The sequence below is a fragment of the Balearica regulorum genome, chromosome 15, assembly GCF_011004875.1.
Source record: "Balearica regulorum gibbericeps isolate bBalReg1 chromosome 15, bBalReg1.pri, whole genome shotgun sequence".
Classification (NCBI taxonomy): domain Eukaryota; kingdom Metazoa; phylum Chordata; class Aves; order Gruiformes; family Gruidae; genus Balearica; species Balearica regulorum.
The window spans coordinates 14,337,102-14,343,588 of record NC_046198.1 but is presented as its reverse complement, the minus strand read 5'-3'; the positions used below and the strand labels follow the sequence as shown (position 1 = coordinate 14,343,588).

Below are 6,487 nucleotides of genomic sequence, written 5' to 3'. Positions count from 1 at the left end.
TTGTCGTGGCTGATTCTCTTCAACTCACAAAGTCTTCAGTAATTGGGAGGGATTCACAGAAGTTCAGTACATTCCTGATTTTTGTATAACAGTGATAACAATGTTCGTGATACACTTGGAAACGCTCTCCATTTCACATGTTCAAAGCATTGTATAAACATCACTTAATTAATAGTTGCTAAACACTGCTTTATTCAAGTGGTTCAGATATGCCTTTGAAGGGTACATAAGTACTTAGATTGTATATTGTGAAACAGTTTGATATATTTGTTCATTTTAATTAAGTTTTTCCATGTTTACATACATGGTACAAGGTAACAAAACATGATTGTACAGGTGCTAGAAAGGAGACGAATCATGGGGGCCCAAGGGGATATAGAGAAGTGTAGTAGGATGAAACTGGAAAGGCAAATTGGGCAGAATATCAGACAGTGTTTCCTACTGACTGGAGAAGTTCTTAACTGTGCGCCACGCTGTATTTATGGCAGTAAAATGTATTAGCCAGAATGATGCATGAGAAAGCTCAGGGAAAGCAAGTGCATTTCAGACACACGTCCCAGAAATCCCATGGAAATTCAGGGTCTAGTCCAAAGGCCATCAAAGTCAATGGAAAGATTCCTACTGAATGCAGAGAGCTCTGGATCCCAGGTTTCCCAAGGGAAATCGTGAAGGTGTCATTTCTGGCTCATTTTAAAGCAAAAAACCCCAACCATGTAGAAGAGAAGTCTGCGCTGAACAGGGGTCACAACCAGTGTCTGAATTCTGCTTTTGCTTAGCCCAGTGATCAAGTAGCTGGCCCACCTCAGCCTTCCTCCCCCTTTATTTTTTCACATTTTTATTAAAACTAGATTAGTTGCACTGAAGTCCAACCAGAGCTGCTCACCTAGTAACAACCTAGTAACAACTGATAAAATCAGTTATTTCCAAAAATTGGTCATAAAAGGCTATTACAGCAGACAGAGCAAATGACCCCAAAACAATGAGTATTGCCCTTAAGTGTAGTCCTTAAATAATGACACCAAGGTCACATCTGTCACAAAAAAGAACAATTCTGCTGCTGTCCTTTGTTTGCCATGGTCTTCTACATTTGGTTCACTGAACAAGAGAAAGAAGTTTACATGGTTGTTAGAAATGACTGGAAATGTCCAGGGACTGTGGTCTTTACTCTAGATTTTAATTCTTCCCATAACATATTTTTCAGAGCTAATCTGATTTAGGGAGGAGACATAGTTCCTCTCCAGTGCTTCCCCAGGGACTTTGACCTCTTCAGCTCCTGGATTCCACCCCTCCGTCCATCGCTAAATATGAAGTCTCTCCACCAAGTGTAGTGGTGTATTTAGCCACACACATTTACAAAGCTTTTTTCCACCCTGTTCCCAGCTTCCACTATTCCCTTCAATTTTTTTCCTACACTGAAATATCTTCCCAAGTTGTTGGGTTTTTTTCTTCTGTCTGTCCAGCAAAACCCCAAAGTCTGCCCTCATACACTTACCATGGGAGTTTCTGTAGGACACTCAACTTACTAAAATGTGTGGAATTTCTTGGTCCTACTAGTTAGAACATGATTTGGTCTTCATTCAAAGTGAAAGGCAAATATTTGTCTGGCAAGGTGACTCTAAGCATTTACTACGTGTTACTTATCCAGTTGAGTCTTGGCAGTTCTCCCTACCCTTACACAGATCGACTCTCCTCTCCTTTAGTTTTTTATGCTCAGATACATTCAAGAAAAACTTCTCCTGACTTACTCTGCTGCTGAGACTAGGAATACTAATATCCATCCTCTCAGTGTGGGGTGTAATACCACATTCCCATTCATGTCTTCACCATCTGAAGCACAAATATCTCTTCCTACCCACAAAAATAAATGCATTGAAGACTACAACACGCTCAGGCAGGACAGTAATGGAGCCCATATAAGCACTTTGCTGGATAGACAAGACCGAGTCCTAAAATGGGATAAACTTTCATCTCGCTCTTCACGAGGATAGTACAGCCGTTTCTCTCTGCGGGATCTTACATGAAGAAATTAGTTCTTGTGAACATTTCATTCCATCCACCCTCATGAAGGACACTTGTTGGCATGTTTCCAGCCATGCGAGAAGATTGCTGCAGCCTGCGGGCGGTGAGCCAAGCCGTGTCACATCCAGGGGCCCCGCTTCACATTTTTGGCTTGTATGTGATTTTTGTTTTCGACTATGGTGGATAAAGTTTTCAAGTATATGATTCATCGGTGCTCTATGTCAAGCCTACAAATCTTTGCTTCTGAAAGCCTTCCCTTGCTCCTAAATTATATGCCAGCCAAGGCCAGAAAAGCAGAATTGTCATTCAGAGGCTTGCATACAGCTCGAGTGAAAATTACTTAGCAGGGGGTGACGTGACTTTATGATACCTATGCTTGTCAACTGAGGAGGGCTTTTTTTAGTTAAATGTGATGACAACTGCACCCTATTTATACCAATGAACTTAGGCATATCGAAATAGTAACATCAAGAGGAATATCCTGGGCAAAAATTTCACACTGCTCAGTTTACATTTTAAAATAAATATTTCTTTAGCTTACAATTGATCACTGGCTACAAATGTTGGAGAAGTGTTTCGTGGCTTTGACTCCACCCTGAAAATGAGAAGCTTTGGGACTTAGCTCATTCAGGACTATGGGACTGACCAGGCAGCCTCACGTGGATATAGGTTGCCATCCCTATGACCAAACATCCGCGGTGCCGCTGGACGTTTCACTCCGTCTCCAGGGCAATTTGAGCAGAAAACAATCAGCAAGGGAAGAAAACTTGTAATTTTGTGATTTGTATTGCTCTTAACATAATTATTATCAAGAAGCTGCAATGCCCCTGTCCTCCAAAATTTCGGAGTGCCCTTTCTGAAGCAGAATCAATGCAGTTTCACCGGCTGAGTGCGGGGTGGAAGGAGCATATCTGGAGGCCGGACATCCCTTTGTACCGTGGAATTTTAGGGGTGTCTTTAGGCCATGCTGAAATGAGAAGCAGCATTCCCCAGCTCTCAGCTTTCACCCTCCCTCCCTAGAGGCTTCCCGAGCAGCTGAGCACAGTCGAGTGGTGCAGGGCTTTTAGATGTATTTCATTTAACGGAGCAGGCAGAGGCTGTGCAGGCTGGTAGGACGAGCACGCTGTTGCTTGTGGTCCCAGAAGGGTTGTCCACTGCTCAGCACATTTACTTAGCTTCATGCTGTGGGGAGAATTCACCTTCAGAGGGTAGGCAAGGCTTGCTTGCATTGCTGAAACAAAATTCAACTTTTAGTAGTGACATTTTTCTCTTTTGTACCCTGTGGTATGATTACCAGAATTCAGTCTGCTCCCAAATCCCCCTTCCCACCAGCTCCCACAACTTTGGAACGGTTTAGAGGTCACTCTGCATTTTGCTGTATAGCCCTAATTACTACTCAGCACTATAATTGATACATTAAAGCCTATTAAAATATGGAGCTGAGCCACTGCTTTACAGTCACTGCACTTCTAATGCCAAAAATCACTTACAGTTTGTTTCTGTGCTTCATTTCAGCTACTTTTAAATAAATGTCTCTCCCCAGGACCTGGACGATACGAAAGGGATTTAGTCTCTGAGTGTGAAACTTGCAGCCTGCAGCACCAGAAAAATAAAGCGTTCTTACAAAGCTATTCAAATGGATTTCCCTCACTGATTGCTTCAGCCAAAAGTAAATTATAAGCCAGACATTATCAAAGAAAATCGCTGTAGCACATTCCAGTTCATTTCACTGTACAGCGAGGATTTGAATGCAGAGGTGCAGGCCTTCAGTCACATTTTCATATTTGCAAGGCAAACTCACACACTAGAGCAAACATTTTTTATATATGTATACTTTAACTATCACTTCTGTTATTTATTATGGCAGAGGATGCCTTCAGGACATTCTTGAGGGGATGAGCTGTCTGGCATGCATATAAAAACAAAGCAGCAAAATCAAGTAAAATTAAACTTAGCAGAACTATTAAAAGACTTAGACACCCAGCAGCCAGGGAAGGCTACTGCAGGACATTTCTAAAAGCTCGTGAATACAAGATAAGAGGCAAAGGGCTGCCCAACACCAAGGTGAAATGTGTGCTCTTGCATATCATTTCAAAAGAAACACTGGGAAAACAGAGGGAAAGCAAGAGAGCTCGAAGAGCTGACCCACCCGAAAGCAACTTGTGTCAGGGCAAAGAATAACAAGGAGAAAATGCACATGATGAGATAAATATAGCAGAAATTTGTTAGAGAAGAGCATTCTCAAAATCTAGGAAATAGAGGGGTTTCTCTAGGACATGCAAAATTCTGCAAATACAGAAGAACTAAACGAATTCTACCTATTTCAAGAGAATCAAATGCTCTGCAGCTAAGACCATGCTGGGAAAACTCCAAGTCAGACTGAATCCTTTATAAGGCCTTTCAAGAAATAGTTTGGCCAAAGTTTTCAAAGGCATCTCAAAAGTCACTGGGCACTTCTATTCAGGCATATAAATGGGCATGCACAGGATAAAAGGGGGTTTTCTGTCATTATGTTTGTTTCTTCCATCCGAGTCTTTTAAGGAGACGTTACAAACGTGGAAATAAATCTCCATCTGTGTCGCGTTTACCCCACAACATGGGGGACTACCACCAAAGTCTGTCAGATGCACCAGATAACACATGGAGATGTCTTCCCAGCCTCAGAACAAATCTGGACTGACTCCCCACAAGACATACAGCTTCAGCAGAGCTCAGCTAACTGCCTTAGCACAGTGTCTTCATGTGTTTCCCTGGTGCCTCGAGAGATGGAGCAAGAGGGGACAGAGAGAAACTCATTTCTAAATCAGTGGGGGGCTATTTGGTATGATACCTGAGACAGCAGGAGGCTGGACTTTCCACCCCTACGTTTCTCAAGTCTTGTAGCCTTGCAGTTCTCACGGGGTTCAGCACATGTGGATCTGTTTCGTCTTTCAACCATGACCTGGATTTGGCCACCAGGGAGGAGAACCAAGGACATACAGTGAGATCAGCTTGCTTTTCAAGCTACTGAGAAAAGCTCTACATTAGCCGTGTCTTCTATGGCATGGGGAACTGCCCCTCTTGGGGCAAGCAGTGATACCAAAGAGACAGCCTCCAAGGAAAAATTGCTTTTAAAAAACAGAAAGCCCCACAGTGAAGGCCACGTGAGGGATGTGTGGAGTCAGCGTGCCCATGTCCTGTCCAGCGGACCACCCGAACGAGGACACAGGGCTGCAGTTGGACACCACCCTCCTCATTGCCCACCCCTCAGCAGGCTTTCTCCTCTTTTCCATTTCACTCCTCAGTGCTTGCAGATGCAGCATGGCCCACGGGTCCGGATTTAACCCGACAGGACATTCCCAGTGACAAAATGATGCCCGAACAACCTCAGCCTCTTTAGATCTTACTACGTTTCAGATGTGATCCTCTACAGCTGTGTTACATATCCAAACTCTGCAAATAACACTCAAATCTCTGATAAGAAAACAGCTACTTCTGCAACTCTTGCATTTTGGCTGTAACTGTATGACAGTTTGGCTCCCACTGAATTCTTCCCACCCATGGCACACTTGGGACGGTATCCGACTCCTCTCCCATCTCAGAATGAGGATTTTATTCTGGATCCATGAGAAGAAGAGATAGGTCTCTGCTGGTGTTTATGGGATACAGCTCAGCTTTATGAAGATTAACTTTAACAGTGTTTGAATACCTAACGCTCAGTCAGCTCACCGAGGAGGTGCCATCATAGCTTCTGGAGTGCATTGGACTGACAGCCTGCAATGTATGTCTTATACATCACCTCTGCTATGCGGTAGCACTGAGCTGGCCTCAGCCAAAGTCAATAAAGTGCCCTGAAGGCTCAGGATAAATTTTAAGCAGAATAGCAGTAATTGTGTCTGTCACCCTCTGGAGATGTAGAGAAAGCAAAACCCTCTGACACTGTTTAAGGACCTTTAAACAGCAAGGCAGATTGTCCATGGAAAATCCTCAAACTGAATGGGATTGTCCCAAGGAGCTGCTGGAGAGCCAGTGGGCAGGAGCTGCACACTGCAGAGCAACAATTTGTTCCAGTTATGAGATATGCTAAGAAAGTTTTCCATGATTACTTCCAAACCAGACAAGAACAAGTCTTTTCCTGCCATCTGAAATACATTCTGCCAGTGTAATACTGGTTTAGGGGAAAAAAAAAAAAAAAAAAGAGCTACTAAAAAATTTATCCTCCAGTTAAGCCGTGCCCAGGAGGAAACATTGTGGAAAACAAATTTCATCATGTGAGCACTGGAGCATAGATGAGTGTTTTTAACCAACAAGATGATTGTTGTGCTAAGCTAGCTCTCTTTGTGCTCATCAAATGGACTATGTATTTCAAAATTAGTAGTTAATAATAAAATGTCAAAGGGTGAAGGAAGTGCAGGTTCCTCCACATAGCTAGGTCCCTGTTTGGGAGTTTCTGAGCAGTTTCCACATCCATTTGCTATTCAGCCATGCT

The 6,487-nt window shown here is 43.2% G+C and overlaps 1 long non-coding RNA gene across 1 annotated transcript; it reads right to left on the bottom strand.

Annotated features, from left to right (window-relative positions):
• Window positions 1-262: 262 nt before the first annotated feature.
• Window positions 263-4,988, bottom strand: LOC142604049 (uncharacterized). Its single transcript, XR_012837953.1, has 3 exons — window positions 4,850-4,988; window positions 3,510-3,612; window positions 263-3,250 (listed from the first exon to the last, which is right to left on the bottom strand). It is a non-coding gene; the product is annotated as an uncharacterized LOC142604049 (long non-coding RNA).
• Between the last annotated feature and the right edge of the window lie 1,499 nt (window positions 4,989-6,487).